Source organism: Cyanistes caeruleus, chromosome 13, assembly GCF_971803275.1.
Source record: "Cyanistes caeruleus chromosome 13, bCyaCae1.hap1.1, whole genome shotgun sequence".
Classification (NCBI taxonomy): Eukaryota; Metazoa; Chordata; class Aves; order Passeriformes; family Paridae; genus Cyanistes; species Cyanistes caeruleus.
Window position 1 is genome coordinate 17957126 of NC_141713.1, and position 17159 is coordinate 17974284.

Consider the following 17159-nt stretch of genomic DNA (forward strand, 5'->3'; position numbering starts at 1 on the left):
CCGGGGGACCCCTCTGTGCTACCCCCTGTGGTGAGAGTCCTGCTCTTCACTGAACACGGGCTGGGGAGAGGTCCTGGAGTGGATACAACAGGGACTAAAAGTATCTAGACACAGGAGGCCCAAATTTGCTTGGAATAATCCCGGGTTTATTGCATGTCGTTCATCCGGGGCAAGAGAGAGACCGAAATGCCCTAGGTCTGATCTCTTACACTAAGGGGCGGGGGTGATCGGGGGATACAGGGAAGTTACAGCCAATGGGACAGGGGAAAGGGAAAAGGTTCTCAGGTAGGAACTAACATCACACAGACCGGAGGTGACTTTTACCCTTGGGATGTACCATGATTTTTTGATGCACTACAACAAAACACCAAGGCAAATGTCTGGGTAAAGTACAGGCCCCAGGAAACTGGGCTGCAACGTTGAAATCCAGTCAGTGTTTCAAGAGACTTGGAAAGGAGTGGGCAGCTGAGATGTGTTAGGGCCCAAGTTTGAGGTGGTAGCAAGGCCATGGTGGGGGAAGTCCCCCTGTAATGTCCCTGACTCATCCCTGGTAATTGCTAACAGGTGACACCAATAGGGACTTTCAGCAGGTGAGCATTGCTGCACCTGGAACTCCTAACGAGGTAACGGACCAGGCTGACCAGAAGGAAGGAGGAACTGGGGGAACCGTTCTGATGTGTTGCTTCAGAGGAGAGAAAACTCTGCAAAAGCCTCAGAAGAAGTATGGCTGTTTGATCATTTGAACAAGAACAGCTCAGGAACTGAAGGTACACTTTGCTGGGTGTGTTTTGGTGGTGGTTGTAGTTGGAGAAGGGGCTCTCCTAGCTCTCCTTGTTCCTCCCCTCTCTCTTGAGTTGGATTGTGATGATGGATGGGGTGATACCAGCCCTGTGTGGGCTGGGGGCTGCAGGTTCTGGCTGGTGCCTGGGGACAGAGGTTCCCTGGCCCTGGGGGGCTCTGCCTGTGCTGTGGGTTCAGAGGACAAAGAGAGCTTCACTGCCCAGGGCAGTGGGCTCTGGGGCTGGCTACTTCCTCAACTCAGAGCAAACATGCCTTTTTTTTCCATGTTTGTGGAAGTTATATTACCACCTCTTCACTGGGAAATAGCCTGCAAATTCAAAGAATAAAGAGAAAAAAAACTTGTAAGCTTGTTCTATCTGGCTTGCAGTCCTTTAAGGGCCACTCTTTCCCCCTGCAGCCATGAGGATTAGAAGCATCCTGTCCCCTTCAGTTGATGCAGAAAGTGAGGTTAAGTGTAGTGCCGAAGACTCCAGGACCCAAGGATATGCAATTCCCTGAACTCATAAAATCATGACTTAGCAAAACTGTGCTGCTGCAGAGCTGTTCATGCTCTTAACCTGTACGTTCCCTAAGCCAGTTAGGCTGAGTTTCTGGAGAGGGCAATAATGGCTGGGCACACTCCTTTGAACCAATAATGAAGGTGGCTGGAAAGGATGAGTGGCCTGCTAATGAGGGAGTGCTGCCTGTTTGCCGTGCATAGCTAATGACCCTGGCTCCAGCAGTCCACGGCCAAGCAGAACAAAAAATCTATTTCCACCAAGTCCTTTATTACTATCCAGCTGCACTCAAGTGAATAGCTCGGTCTGGTGGGGAGAGGGGACAACAGCATGGCTCTTTTGGGGAGAGGTACTGTGGTTTTTCCTGTGCCACCCTGGGTCAACCTCAATTCCTTTTTAGGCATTGCTGTTCTTTCCCCTCCCTGCCCTTGCAGTGATGTTGCTTCAGGGATGGTGTTGGGAGCAAAGTGAATTGTGATACATGCTGCAGGGTTTGGTGGAGAGGAGGAATGCCAAAGATGGGATGCAGGCAAGCCTCCCCCCAAAAAAAGCTTTGTAGTACTTGTGAAACACAGATTTCTCCAGGATTGGTCCTTGTCTGTTGAAATCGGCTCCAAGGCTGCAGGCAGGCCTGGGCTTTGCCCACTGCATCTCTGCACCGGGAGAAGCACCCACCTCAGGAGTTGGGATGATCTGGTGTGGTGCAGGGGCAGGCACTGGTACCTGTGTGCCAAAGCCTAGGTGTGCAGGAGGCTGTGTCAGCCTCCTTTTAAGGACTGGACTTGCTATGTGTGAATTTCCTGATGTGTAGTGGCAGGGAGGGTGGGTAGGTGGGCAGGGTACAAAATCTGCTGAAAAAAATTCTTCCTTTCACCAGATTAAACTCTTCTTGCAGAGCTCCTGCGTGTCTTCCCTCCTACTTGAAATTATAAATATGTTTTTTCAGTGAGTTAGTGAAAAATTCAAGCTTTCTACTGTAAAGACCCCATCTTCAAACCAAACCCTGAGAGATGTACATGTGGTAGTTGATTAAGCTTCATTGGGCTCCTGTGGTTGGTAAAAATGTATTGAGATGCTTCCAAAATGCTAAAGAAATATAAATGATTTCTGTTGGGCTAATTTATTACTATTTAGCAGAGAACAAATACATTTTTAAAGGGGTAATGGCAAATTAAAATTCCTATTGAGCAAATTTGCTTACCTAGTACTTAGTAAAAAGTTTGGCTTAGATTCTACAGTTTCTTAAATGCACACACAACCCTACGCAAGTGTGTAAGCCAAAAGAAATCTTAAATCTCTGTAGGATCAAGACCATGGATATTAAATGTGAAATAATTAAAAATAGAAAGCCCCCACCAAATTAGTCTTTTGCTCTTAGCACTGCTAGTCTGCTCCTTACTCACTGCCTTTGCTTGGAAAATGACAAACGATGAGGTCAGTTTTACTTCTGTTTCTAGTCCGTGTCAAAGTGTTGCCCTCAACACTGGTTTTAGGAGGAGTGTGGTATTGATCCCAGCTCTGATCTGCAGAGCATCAGATCCCCTCTGATCTTTGGGCATCAGCAGGCAGAAGGACACAGGCAGTGCCTGTATGCTGGGTGAGGTGGGCCATGTTCTCCCTTGGAAATGCTCTGGGGATCCGCAGGATATGATGCTGTGCCCTCAGTTATACGAGAAAGGATCTGGGGAGCTGGCTGCTGCCATCCAGCACAGGTGAGCTGTGCAGCCCAAAGCAGGACTTATTAATGAAAGGTTATCCTGAAAACTCTTTTCTTGGGATGCTGGGTAAGCTGAGTAAGCTGCTTCATGTGCTTCTTGACTTGTCACAACTGTGCAGCAGCTACAGCTCCTGCACTTTGTAATTCCCACATCCCTGCTGAATGAACTAAAAGGGAGAGAATTTTGGTGAGGCCATGGCACAGGTGCCCAGAGAAGATGTGGCTGCCCCATCCCTGGAAGTGTTTAAGGCTGGGTTAGATGGAGCTTGGAGCAACCTGAGGAGGGTGTTCCATGCCTGTGATAGGATGCGTGGAATGATAGGCTCTTGAAGGTCTCTTCTAACCCAAACCAGTCTGGGATTCTATGATTCTAATTACTAGAAATTGGTCTTGCTTTCCTTCAAGTTCTAGTTTGTACTGCAAATCAAACCAATTATCTTACTGTACTCCTGAATTGGAGACTGGCATTTATTTTGTTAGCTACAGTTTTTCATGTGTTCTGGTGCAGATAATGGAATTGATATGGTTTTCAGTTCAGCTGTGAGCAGGCTGCTTCTTGGGATGGGATGTCACAAAGGTGGCCCTGCAAGGTTACCTGGCTGAGGTGTGTTGTGGCAGAGACACCCCAGAAGTCAGCACAGGTCTGTGCAGGTATGAGCAGTGCAAAGCTGGAATACTGCTGGGATTGGTAATCCTGAACCAGGGGGCACATACAGAAATGTTTGAGCAGGGATGTGTGCCTGTGGTGGTTTGTTGTGAAGGCAGCTCAGGAAGGTCCTACATGATTCCCTTGGTTCCACTGAAAGCCAGTGGCTGCACCAGCACAGATAGCATGAGGGCAGGAATGAGCTTCTGGAGGGGTGGGATTGGACAGGGATGTTGTGGGGGGAATTTCAGTGGGCTTTGCATGGCCAAAAGTGGTGTGGTCTGGACCTTTCCCCTGGGATTTGTAGCCTGTGGCTGGCAAGAGCTGACATCTGCTGAGACCTTTTAGGTTGATATGTGGCCTAAAACCCAAATGTGTAGAGCAGTCCTTATTTCTGTTGATTTGAATATGAATATGAATATGAAATTGTAGGGGCAGTGTGAATAAATACCTAAGCCATTTATCTGTGCTCTGGTGTGTTATGGTCACCAGCAGATTGCTGTTCTCCACATGAGCCTCATCCCTTGTAGATCTTGGTGCTTTCTGGAGTCTTCCCTCTCCTGTCCCATTGTGCCTGTCACATCAGGTGACAGTCTGAGGCAAGGTCTGCCCTGCCCACGCTGCTTGTGGGGGCTGCTCCCCTAAGATGGGTGCTTACAAGCTCTTCATTAGCAGTTTACTTGATGAGGAAGGCCTGGGGGAAGCTGGAGGCGATTCTCGCCCCAGACACCCACGTTTTTGTGCCTGCTCTGACCATATCTCAGATTTGAGATGGGTAGTGCATGTTCTGGTTGGAAATGACATGTGCTATAATTCCTGTAGCAAAAAATATACTTGTGAATGTGTTCCTCAGAAAAAGTGGTGAGTTCAGATGAAGACAGCTTTCAAAAATCCTTCCTTGCTATTTGTACAATGACTTCTATTTATGTGAAGGTACAGCTTCTGTGAAGACCCTAAATTCAAGAGGAGTTTGGTAAAAGGTTTTTTTCAGCCGAGAGATGAATTTCTGTTAGTCAAAACACTTTGTTTCAGATCTGTGAAGAAGTTCTAAATTACTTTTTTGTCCAGGTTTCCCTGGAACTACTTCTTTCTCTTGGATATGACATAGTTTGGGAAAATACTTGGATGCTTTGATACACAAGTGTTTTTCGGTTGGGAACAGCCTGAGGTGTTTTTGGGAAGGGAAGCATACTCATTCAGCAGTCAAAGATTAATATAACTCTGCCTGCATCCCTCTTCTGTGCCAACCAGTCATTATCTTCCAATTCCACAGCAGTGGTCATCCAGGCAAGGGGGAAAAAAACCATGTGAAGTGACCCACTGCAGAGAGTAAGTACTGAAAGCCAAGGCCCCATCCTCCCCAGCGTGATTTTTATCTGGCTGCAGAGATGCTGGGTGGCCCCTCATGGTCCTGGTTGGTCCAAGTGTGCCTTAAATTTCCATGCACTGTAATTGAATGTGATAAAAGTCAAACCAAGAGATTTTTTGATGCACAAGTAACACCTTCCTATGAAAAGGAGTCCCTCTTTCTGTTTTTAGCATGCAACACTTGGTTTGCAGGACGGCAGAGAGGAGTCTTGTGGGGAGAGCAGAGAGCACTCTGTGTCCTTGCCAGGCTGGTGGGGTGGGTTGTTTTCCGGGATGTGGGAGTGGGGTAGGTGTGAGTCATGCCTTGCCCTTGTCATTCCCTTGTTTCCTGAGCCATGCTCGCTCATCTTTGTGAGCACAGGATGTGGTTGGCTTTATTTGGAATGTTACAAGCATCTCCATCTGAGTTAATTGACCAAGACAAATTTTGTTAAAAAACCTTGCCAATAATAATGAGAAATAAGAGCTGGGAGGTAAAACGCACACTCTCTAGACAAGCATTAGCTGTAACCCCACCCTTCCAGACTCCTCCTGAGGTACTGTGGCAGAGAGCTTAGGTCAGTTAGTTTTAAAATTAACTTCTAGTCCTCAAGGCAGCCTTTAAATAGAGTATTTGAGCTGTGACTATTGCTAGTCTTTTTAAGCTATATAAGGGAGAGGTGGAAGAGTGTAAACCCAGAGAAATCCATAACTGCTGGCGACTGGTCTAATGACTGATCCTGGGCAGACCCTTCATCTCAAACCCCCAGGCCCTGCAAACTGAGCTGAGATGTGGTGCGCTAGTTAGCAGCAGGAGTGGGAATATTCCTCTCTTCCAAGGGAGAGTGTCTGGATGGTGTTAGGCTGCCCTTTGCAGCTCAGATCCATCAAGGCCTTGCTGTGATAATGCAACCCAAGTGGATGTTGTTCCTGCTTCTCTCACCCTAGGCAGGGGTGTGCTGATGTAGTTGTGTGGAAGGCTTGGCTGTGCATGTGTGTGGAGGGACCAACTGATACTGCTTTGGGTACTAAACATGCACTGAGAAGCTGCATCAGTCCATCTGAGAGGTGCAGAGTTTTTCTCTTCTCTTAGAACAGTGAGCTAAGCCCAGGAGATACAAAGGTTCCTTGCTGAGATAATTTTAAGGTATAAAAATTCCTCAGGTATAAAGGGAAAATAACAAAGTACCAGATACTCTGAATGTCAGGGAAACAAGGTGAGGCTCCTAAAAAGACACCTGTTTCTTGTCTGGGGCAGTCTGTGCTGCAGGGACTCAATGTGTACTGTATCAAAGCATGGCAGCATTCATCTGCCTCTTCACCTTCCCTTCCCTGTCCATGGGAAGGAGTCTCCAACAGGACTGTGACTGCTGTGCTGCAAATCATTCATCTCTCCAAGGAAGCAAAGCTATCCCTGTTCCAGCTTTCAGACCCAGATAGGAATTTGTTCTGAAAAGATACTCTGAGGCTATCATGACAGCAGCAAAAGGAAGACATTAATTTGCTTCTGAAAGCAGGCAGAAGCTCAGTGCTTGGGATGGCTCCAGCCCGTAGTCCCGGCGCTGTCCTGGCTCCTCTTGGGACGCTGTGCTCCCTTGCCCTCCCCCGGTGGAGCGGCCTTGCAGGCGATCCATCAGCCGGCGTCTGTGCCAGCGTGGCAGGGCTGCAGCCGCACATCTGATCGATACCGCCCAACCTTGACACGGAATCAGTCACTCGTGGCCAGCTCATTACTGCTGCCGAGCCGCTTGCCTGCAGCAGCCCCTTAATAGCCCTGCTCGGCTGTTGCCGAGGCACAGCAAAAGTGTTTGGCTGTCTTATTTACATGCAGCATTTCACCAGTCCCTCCTTCCCTTGCTCGCAGCTTGCCATCTGCTCCAGAGCCTCGGAGGAGACGGAGGTTGCTGAGTGGGGACAAGAGCAATCGTGCCTGTGCTTTGTCTCTATGGTGACTGAGTGCTCTCCCTTGCGGAGGCTGGGGGGGCCAGTCTCAGGCCTGCCCATTTTAGGCCTTCTCTGCTAAAAACCTTACTTCGTCTGGAAGATTTTGGTGGTGTGCTTGGCTTTTATTCTGGCTTTGAAGCTGATTTTAGTTACAGCTGTTTTAATCTGCTGTGTGTTTCTTGTCACTGTGTTTGCAGTCTCCAATGGGTGGCAAAAGCTTAGGATACGCTTCCTAGACAGCAGCTTTAAAATGGCAATTTATTATTTATAAATTAGGGAATGGATGAGGTCTGGGAGTCAAGTTCCTGGGAGTCTATTAGCTGGGCAGGTTGTGCCCTGTGTCACTGTAAAGATGCTTTCCTCTATATCAGCCACAAAGTCTTAGACTTGACTCCTGACCTTGGTCATGAGCCATTAATGATCTGTGAAGGAAGAAATGCACTGACACATGCACTTTGGGGGATATTTGGTACATCTGCTAGCATGCCATTGATTTCCATGAGCAAACTCTCGAGGACAGGTTTCTTTTTAAATAGCTTTTACTTAAACTGGAGTCTGATTCTTGAACAGGAGGTCCTCTGATTTCCATAAGAAACTATTTTCTGCCCTGGGGAGCAAGGATGTGGAAGGTGACAAGAAATGATGTGTGTGTGCAGCAGCAGGGCAGGAGAAGCAGCTGAACCTGTTGGTTGTGGGGCACTGTCAGGGACCTCTTCTTTTCCTCCTCACACAGTCTCTTACAAGGCAATGTCACAGGCCAAGGCAGCTGCAGCAGAAAACCCAGACAGAGCAGTATGGGTGTGTTTGCTGCTTTGCTGGCTGTTGTGGTAGTTGTGATGCTCATTTGTGGTGTAGAAACCCCAATCTCCAGCCCTGCAGTGGCACAGAACTGAGGTGCAGCCCTGCCCTCAAACTCCCCACATGAGCATTGTGGGTCAGACCAATGTATGTGCCATGGCTGCCAGATAAAGTTGAAGTTTTCATGACTCTTAACTAGTTCACTAAACAACTTCAAGTGATTATCCTTTTTCTTTCCTGATTAGGGAAAAATCTTTAAATACAGAGAGCATAAGACTATTCTTAGATGTTTGGGGAAGAACCAACAGTGCTGTAGAGTGAGTTGTGTTAAAGGTATCTTCTGGAATGAAGATAGAGAAGCTTATGGGCAAGGCAAGGAATGTTTTCTAATCTTGTGTTTAGAACCACTGTCTTAGGGCCTCTGTTTATTTTCTGCTTGTCTTGTACAAAGACCAGTCTTGTGCAGCTGTGGAGGCCAAGCTTGCCCAGCTCTTGCCACAGACCCTTGGAGCTGTGAGTGCTCCCACCAAGGGAGAGGCTGCAGTGGGAGGCTGTACTGTGTTAGCTTACAGGATTACAGAGAGGATTATGGAGAGGAGACTGTGAATGCTGAAATCACAGGAGCACTTCAGTCAGCATTTGTGCTTCCTGCCAGCGCAGTCATTGAGGAATGAGGTGGTCTCAGGAGATGCGTCTAAACATGGTGCCCTGAACCTGCCTTGATGCTCTTCTCTTACCTGTCTGCCCTGCCCTCAAGGACTCTCTCCCACATCACAGTTGCTAATGAAGGAGAGTTTTGTGTTTCAGAGTAAGATTTGTAGGCCTCTGCTTCCCCTCTTGATTTTTAGAGCTGGATATATGGTTTCACAGGCAAGGACTTTGTGCTGGCTTCTTTTGTACAAATGTAGCTCCAGAGACTTGGAGGACAAAGGCAGCCTGCAGTGGCTTTGCAGACCAACTTCTGTGCAAGCAGAGACTGTCTGCAGTGCAACCAAAGCTATTTATTATGTTTCTTTCCAAAATGTTTCTCCTATCCAAGTTTGAATTAGACAGCAGCTTACTTTTCTTTTACATGAGAAAAGCTGGAGCTTTTCTGTGGGGTGAAATAGAAATAGATTATTTTGGCTTGTTCCATCTTGCATAATTTCCTGAAATTTGTTCCCCTTGGAAGGTTGTTGAGAAAATAAAACACCCCTCCTTGGCTGGCTGAATGGCATGAAGATGGCATGAAGGGCTGGGCTAGGTGGAGAGAAGGCCAAGCTAACAAATCCCCTTGCTTCTCTGGAGACCAGCTGAAGATTGGCATGTTCTGGGAATGCCAGCAACCTCGTTAGTTAGTAAAATATATATTTTTTACATTTTTATTCCAAAGTCAGAAATTAAACAACCAGGTTATTAGGCTTCTAATCTTTGTGGTGCCAACAGCTGGATTGGTACATTCTTACCTGCAGGCTGGGCACTCTGGATCAAGTGGGGCTGCACCAGCACAGGTAACACAGCATTGGGATACAGTGCTCTGTTGTAGTCCACAACCTCAGGACTCGTCCAGAGAAGCAGCAGGATTCTGGGGACCAGCATGGAACACCGACGAGCCGGGCTCCTGGTTCATGAAACCATTTATTCAGCATGGGAACAAACTCAGGTCCAGAACAGAGAGCCCCGAACAGCGGCTGAGCAGGGGCTTTCAAGGGACAGAACCCTTCAGGGTCAGGGACCACTAGAAACACAAGGGAGAAACTCCCCAGGGACTCAAACCCAATCAGAACTCCTGGGTCATCCTTCACAAGGGGTTTGGGGTGGGACAATGCTTATCTGAAAAGTAACTCTTTGCCTCCCTGAGGCACTTCACAGCAGTGCTCTTTGACTGAGGCTGGGGAGGCCTGTGCAGTCCAGGGAGTGCAGGGTGATCCATGACATCAAGGTCTGAGCAGCTGCCTTGTCCATCTCCTCCTCAGCCAGACCTCAGCTCCCTCCACTGCAGTAATCCAGATGCAATCAATCTGGCACTTTCAAATATTTATGAATCATTGATGGATTTTTTTGAAGTTTGAAGTTGTAGCTTTCATGGAATTTGGTTTGATTAGCTGGAAAGTCAATATTTTCACTGTGTTGAGCAGCATTAATTCCAGCCCAGGCAGCAGCAATAACAGCACCGCAGTGCTAATGGCTCTCTGCCTGCCCTGGCTGGTGTTTAGGTAGTCTGGGATGAGCTTGGAGCATGTGGAGGAGCCTTAGAGAGGTGATAATAAAGCAGTACAGCTCATGGTGAAAATTGGCAGAGGCAGGTAAAGAAAAGGTCTATAGCAATGTTTGGGAGTCTGCAGGGTGAGGTATTGAGGCTGCCTTTCTTCATAAGTCATCTGTTCCAACACATCCAAACAAGGTGGATTGCTTTCTACCACAGCTCCCATTAACTTGTCGTAAAAGGATAAGGCACCTTCAGCAGAGTGAATCAGAACCTCGTGGGAGCAGACCTTTCTTCTTTTTAGCTGATGCAAATAGGAGTTTGATAGGTGAGCCAAGTTTTCCTTGTCTTTACAGATGAGGGAGCGAAGCCATAAGGGAATTGTTTGAGCTCAGCAGAGGCACAAACACCATATCTTTCTGTCACTTCATGCCATGACAGTCATTGCTGGCACTGGAGAGCCCACCTCTCCCTTCCATGTCTCTAATGCCTGTCCTGTTCCAAACAACCTGTCCCAGTCCTGTTCCAAAGGAGCCCAACAACTCCCATGCTAATTTGATATGGCTGAACAGGCTGACAGAGAATTTATAAGCTCTTCCCTATTAGCGTGGGCTGCAGGCAGAGCTTCCTGTGCTCTGAGGATGTCTAAGATATTTGAGTTGTGTATGACAGTGAATGTGTCTGCATCTGTCAGGGTCTGGATATTTCAGTGTCATCCCAGGGGTTAAGTGCCTGCAGTGGAAAGTCATGTTCTAGGATATTTCCCTTAAATCCATGTCATGGTGTATTTCTGTCACACCAGGTAGCACAAAGAAACCCAGTGGTTTGCAGCAGGAAATGTCTGATAACCCGTGCTCCCTGGGCAGCAACAGCTCAGCAGGAGCTGAGGAGGTTCTGCTGCATATGGATAGGATAAGCCCTTGGGATCCTGTGGCACTCTGTGGTGTTCCATGCTGACTCCATCCTGGGAAGCAGCCTTGCCTCTGCTGCTAAGGCCACAGGGACATGAGGGCCAAGGCCTTGGGTCAGATTTCTCCTGGATCTCTGGATCAGGACCTGGGAGGGAGCTGACCAGCCCGCTGTGGAAATGGGATTACATAACACTGAGTGCAGAGCATATTTCGGATAGAGCTCCTTACACACTGCAGGGCTGTCACATTGCTGTGGTCTTACTGAGAGGTGGCAAAAGGCATGAATAGCTGTGGCTGCGCCGCTGTTCTCAGGCAGGAATGAGCTGACAGGCTGGTGTTAATAGTGTGGATCACAGGTGCTCTGACGTGGAGCTTAATGGCAGCAAGGGATGTGAGGAAGCCAAGAACTGAACTGACTGTGCCAGTGGCATGCTAACCCTGCCTTCCAGTGCTCAGGGCCGTTTTTGAGGTGAATTTACACAGCCTGTACCTTCCATTCTGTTCCCAGCTGATCGTGTGTGAATTCTGGGGCACCCTTGTGGTGTTGGCATCTGTAAGAATGACAGAAGCGATGACAATCCTACTTTAAACTTCACAGGCTTTTTGGCAACTCTAATGATGCCCAGTCTCTTCTGAAGGAGAAAATGCAATAGCAGGCTGTGGAGCCTCACAAGCCTGTGCCAAGGTTGTCAGTGCTGTGAGTCTTCAGTTTGAAGGAGAGTGTACACGTGTGTACATGCATAGCCCATCCTTCATGGACTACATCCACAGTAAGTACCAGTGGGAGAGATGGCAGATCCTCACAGATTGATGCTGATCATAGAGGTGCTAATGTCTTGCTTTTACAGCTTGATCTTGTTGCTGTCTTTTGTGATGGACAATAAATATAAGCCACTTCATCCACTTTGTCTCTTCTTTAGACCTTTCTTTAAATTTGGTCAAGTTGCTGATGCATGGATTGTCTTGACCCTCACCATGAAAAGACCTGCCCTGGGATGGCCCTGAATCTCACTATAATTTCTGCTGCAATGCTTTATTTCAGACTTCATTTTGGAGGGATAAGACTGCATTCAGTCATGCTCCACAGGGTGCTAAAAGCCCATGATCTGGGTGATGCTCCAGTGGAGAGGGTTTTGCCAGCTGACTGGGTACTTCTGAACCTGAAGTACTTCCCTGACCTGGTTCTCCTGCTTTCATTTCAAGTGTTTGCTTCCCATTCTGGGTTCTTAGAGTGCATGGCAAAATGTATCCCTGGGTGATGTATGTGTGGGGAGCATGGTACAAGGATTCCCTTTGTTACATGTGAGGGAAGTGTCTCTGTACCAAGGCAGCTGTGGGGGGCAATGCCATTGAGTCTTCTGCCATAGCTGTGGGATTGTGTTCCCATTAGTCGCCTCCACAGGAGCCAGATCAATTCCCTGCTACTTTGCAGTCTTCCCTGCAATTGCTGCCAAAGGAAAAGAAATGTCACTTATTTGGAAACTCTGCTTTCTTATTCTGGCAGTGAATGAATGTACCTGGAACATCAAGAGTTCCCAGGGCTGCAAGGCCCACTTCCCCACCAGCTCGCACTGAGATGAACCAAATGTGCAGTCAAAGGGAAAGCCCAAGGATCATGTGGAGAATGGCTGCAAGTGTCTCTCCCCTTCAGACTAAAAATGTAGCGCATTGCAGCGGCTTGGCCATGGTTTTCCATAAAAAGACCACATCTGGAAATGCTGGCTCATTATCCTTGTGGGGCAGTTGTGCTTTGCTTGTTTCCAGTGGCAACCCCAACTGGAGACTTGCAGAGTCTGTGGGTTAAAATGGTGTGTATTGTCACAAGGAAAGTGGAAGGACACTTGCCAGCAGAATTGGGTGCAGCTGGTTATGGGGAGGGCTTGAGCAGGCAGTTGGGACAACTTTATGAAGCATGTATGGCGTGAGCAGCAATTGGATGCAGCGTGTGCTTGGCTGTCGTGATTAGCATGATGTGTTGCTGGCACATCAATGCCTTCCTTGCTGAAAGCAGCTCTTGCAAGAGGCACTCAGTGAGCCAGTTGCAACAAGGTGACAGTGATGCAGGAGATAAAGAGCAGTATGGGAGTGGGAACTCATGTTTTCTGGTCCTGTTCTGGGCCCTTGAGCTTGATATTGATTCTGTTTTGCAAGCTGCTAGGGAACGGGGATCCCTGATGCCTGTGTAGTGCAACATGCCTTGAACCCTACATGGTACTGTCATAGGGTTAAGAGCAAGAGGCCTCAGTTTCTTACAGTATCAGTAACCCTTGATATGCAAGAGTAGTGAAGCAAGACCCTGAAAACTTGTTCCTTCTGTTTTTAGACGCTTGTTTTTGGATAGCTGGTTATTCCGGCTGGAGAGTAAAAGTTGGCCCTTGTATCTGTCCTGGGAAAAAGAGGATGACTTCTTGAGATACCAACATTTCCTAATCTTGTCTTCTAAAAGAGCCTGCAGTTCTTCCCACCTCCATGCTACCTGTGAATTTAATGAGTTTCCTTTTTGCTCCTTAATCCAGCTCAGGAGTAAAAGTTCTGAAGAAGGCAGGTGTGTGACAGGCTTCTACAAAATCCTGTTTGTCAATATGCTCTGCCTTTGTAGCAGAGGAGAGGGCTGATATCTGCTCTTTACACATGGTTTTCTGAGCAGTTTTGTGCCTGCCCTGTCACTGTTTCTCTTAAGACCACATTCCCCTGGCTGATGGGAGTGGCAGCCTGGGCACTGTCAGAAACCTTACTGTAGTGGAGGTGTCTGACAGGGAGTCCCCAAAGCCTGTTAGGCTCTTGGAGGAGGGAGAGAGATGGGAAGTGATGTGATTTGCTTTTGACAAATCCATATTGGCTGCAACTCATCTCCTTGTTATTGCATTGATTTTTGGAGGGCTTGGAATTGGGTCCTTGAGGAAACAGTGCAGTGTGTATTAAGGTACAAGAGCTTCCTATCGGTTGTGGTTATGTTGTGGTTGTGTTGTTGGCCACTGCTCTTGAAGTGTCTCTCCTGTACCCCAGATGGTTTTTTGCTCCTCAGCACCCCTGAGTACCTGTCTGTGTCTCCCCTGGTGGTGTTTTGTCACACCCCAATGGCTTGATGGCACAGTGGCCATGGATGTGGCCCTGCAACAGGCTTCAGGCGACTTGCTTTTCTTTCTTCCTTTGGAAGAGTGGTCTGGGATTCAGTCCCATCTTGCTCACAGCATGCCAAGCAGGTTGTCTGCTTGGGAGCACCAACAATGCTCAACCCCCAGATCATCCCACCTATGACATCTCTTGGGGTGCTGACAGCTGTGCCAAGTGGAAGGTGAGATTGTTTGTGCTGCTGTAGCAGCAGTTGCTTTCTCCTGTGTTAAAGATACTGCTTTTCCCCCTCCCTCATGAAGAGGCTTGGCTATGGAAAGGCAAGGTGAGGCATCATTTCCTTCATCCCTTTTGTCTGAGTTGCCATCAAAGCCATTACAGTGCCAGAAAGTGACTTCTGACTTCTGCCAGCAAAAATGGCAGCACAAATTCCTGTCTATTTGGAGAAAAGTCTAGCTAAGGCAGGTTATTTACTTACTCCTCTGTGGTTGCTATGATATCATATGTGTGGTGCTGGGTGAGAGTCCCATGGAGGAGATCTGCTGTAGGCTTGAGGGGCTGAACCTAAAGCCTGTTGCTGGCTCAGGACTGCTGTAGGGAGGGGATGAGGCCACTTGTAGATGATACAGTGGATGGGTGGGACCTGGTGGTGGCTGTGCTTTACCAATCCTGGCTTTTCCAGGTCACAAAGCAGCAGAGGGATGTACAAAGCTAGCTTTGTTATGAGGGTGTTGATAGCATGAGAGGTGCTGGCAGGCAGTGGGGCCCATCTCTGAGAGCTGGAAGTGACTAGATCCAGGGGCATGTGGGCAGCAGGGCAGAGGAGAAGGTAATTTCTCTGTTCTTTAGAGTCTCAGAAATGTAGTTGTATCTGGGGCAAAACATGTGGGCTGTGCTTTTCTACCTGTATCTTTCTTACCTATATCTCTGATCAGAAGCAAATTGTGCATTTGAGTAGATAATGTCTTCATATATCTTTTTCATATAGTCTTCATATAGGCCCAAGATATGTCTTCACACAGTGAAGTGGTTCAGATTCCTCCAGAGATGGCTGAGGTGACCTGGTGGACTTGCCCTGCAGTAGTGCTCAAAAGAAATGTCAGCTGTCTTAGGGTAACTGAAGCTTCCTGCTGTCCCTTGTGGGGTCAGTTTGTGGGCTTGGTCACTGGGTTTGCTTGGCTGACACACTCTTGGTTTCCCTCTCCTCCTTAGCCACTGGAGAGCAAGCAGAAGTTCTGCAGCTATCAGCCGCCAGGGAAGGAAAGCACTGGAATACTTAAAAAGCAATTAATGTTTGCCACCACAAATCTAGCAGTGCATTGCTCTTTCCAGTCGCATTCCCTGCCTCTGGCCCCCTCACCACCTGCTGCTTTTTGTGGGTTTTGTTTTATCAGTTGCTTTTCATTTTCACTTGAGCTGTCAGTGAGAGCTGAAGTTCAGATTAAGTTGCAGCTGAGATGTGCTTTGCTGGGGATTATGGAACTGGCTGTGTCTGTAGCTGCCAGGTAGGGCAGGAAAAACAAAGCTTTTTAGCAGGCTGTGAGCAGACAGAAGCCTCTGCTTTCCAAGGCTGAAAATGGTGCTCCCAGGCTTCAATCTGCACTGGTGAAACCAGTACCACTTCCTTTATGGAACTGGTTGATTCAGTCTGAATTGGGCAACTGGTCTGACCTCCTTGGTGAACTGGAGCCTCGGGGCCAGGCCAGAGAGCTGCAAACACTGGTGGAGGCTCGGGCAGCACCTGAGAAGAGCAAAGTCTGCCCCCACTGAAGCATTTTGGTCTGATGCAGGTTCTCGGTGTAGTAGAGAGAAAAATTGAGGCTTTGATATATATCTCAGCCTTTTGGGGTTTTTTGTTTGTTTGTTTTGTGGAGTTTTTTTTATTTTGCTTGGTGAGTTCAATTTCTGTAATTGCTTCCTCCAGGAAGCTCCCTGGCTGTGTCTGTTGAGAAGATGAGGCATCACCTGAGGCATAAAATGCAACTGCTGTGATCTGGGTGGGCCAGAATGGGCCAGAGAAATCCATGGAGAGAGGGATGGCTTGGACACCAGCAAATGGACCTGTAGGGCTGGTCTGAACTCATGGACTGTACTGAGTTAAAATAACCAACACTGAATGGCTGTGTTTTTCAAAATGTTAAAAATATCCCAGATCCTTCGTAAATCCAAGGAATGCAACCACAGTTGCCTAGCACAAGTGTGGATGACTGTCCTCCCTCAGAACTGTGGTGGGAGCTGCAATACTTGTGCTGAGCTGATATTTTAAGGACCCTTAGAGAGAAAATTGCTTTGAGTCTTTAGTTTGGCAGCTGGGCTGACCTAGGGTGAGATGCAGAGCACTGGTTCAGGGTGCCCTGCTCCTGCTGGTGACGGGGGTGAAGTGACCTCATTCATTGCTCTCTTAGGGCAGAAAGTCCACTCCATGAACTTGCATGTGGCTGGTGCTACATATTTGGAGAAGACTGTCATGTTTCCCAAAGAGTCCTAAATTGCTGTGAGAGTTTTGCCATCCCAGAGTGGCAGGCCCAGCTCTCAGGTTGCTGAAGGCATTCCCACTTTGCCCATCTCTGAGGCTCACTGGGCTGTAGTGGTGTCACACCACAGCCCTGGGGTTTATGTTGCTGTTGTATGACAGGAGCACAATGATGTATTTAGCCTTAGCTCTGCCCCTCATTTCTGTTGTGTCATTGCAGCCTGTTGCCAGGTGCCACTGGCATCCCCTCCCTCTGAGCCCTGGATGATAGAAGCCTGATTTCCATCCTGCTACCTCCAGGCCTTTCTTTCCTTGCCACTCTCATTTCCCTGAGTCTTTCCAGGAGAAATTCACCAAGGGAACCTGCTATTGCTGGAAGGACTGCCATTTTCAGATCTGTAATCACCCACTTGCCCTGTTGAGCTCCCAGTGTCACAGACATAGCCTTGCTTGCTGGGATGCACTTGGCAGGAATGCTGCACATCTTAGCAGTGGCCAAGGTGATCTCTCAATGCATCTGTGTGTTGTTGAGATAGCACTTATCTGTTGGGAGAGAGAGAGAGTCAGCAGGCCTGACCTCCAAAGCACAAATGAGACTAAAACATCGTATCTGAATCTCTCAGATGATCTTTCAGATCTCCTTCCACCTACAGAAACATGCAAAAAATCAGTAAATATGATAGCCAGCTGCTAAAAGATGCTTGGTAGAAAGATGATTGTGCTAATGGGGAGCAGAGTGAGGTAGTGTGGTGCTTGCAGCCACAAAGG

The 17159-nt window shown here is 48.0% G+C and overlaps 1 protein-coding gene across 10 annotated transcripts in view; it reads left to right on the forward strand.

The window, feature by feature from the left end:
• HMG20A (high mobility group 20A) overlaps positions 1 to 17159 on the forward strand; it is a 177249-nt gene that overhangs the window by 126923 nt on the left and 33167 nt on the right. Inside the window, exons 13-14 of one of the 10 annotated variants that reach the window (XR_015275893.1) lie at positions 565 to 767; positions 11445 to 11616. The exons of 8 other annotated variants lie outside the window; for them this stretch is intronic. The gene's annotated coding sequence lies outside the window, so the exon portion shown is untranslated. The remainder of the gene's footprint in view (positions 1 to 564; positions 768 to 11444; positions 11617 to 17159) is intronic. One more of the 10 variants, XR_015275894.1, reaches the window with a different exon arrangement.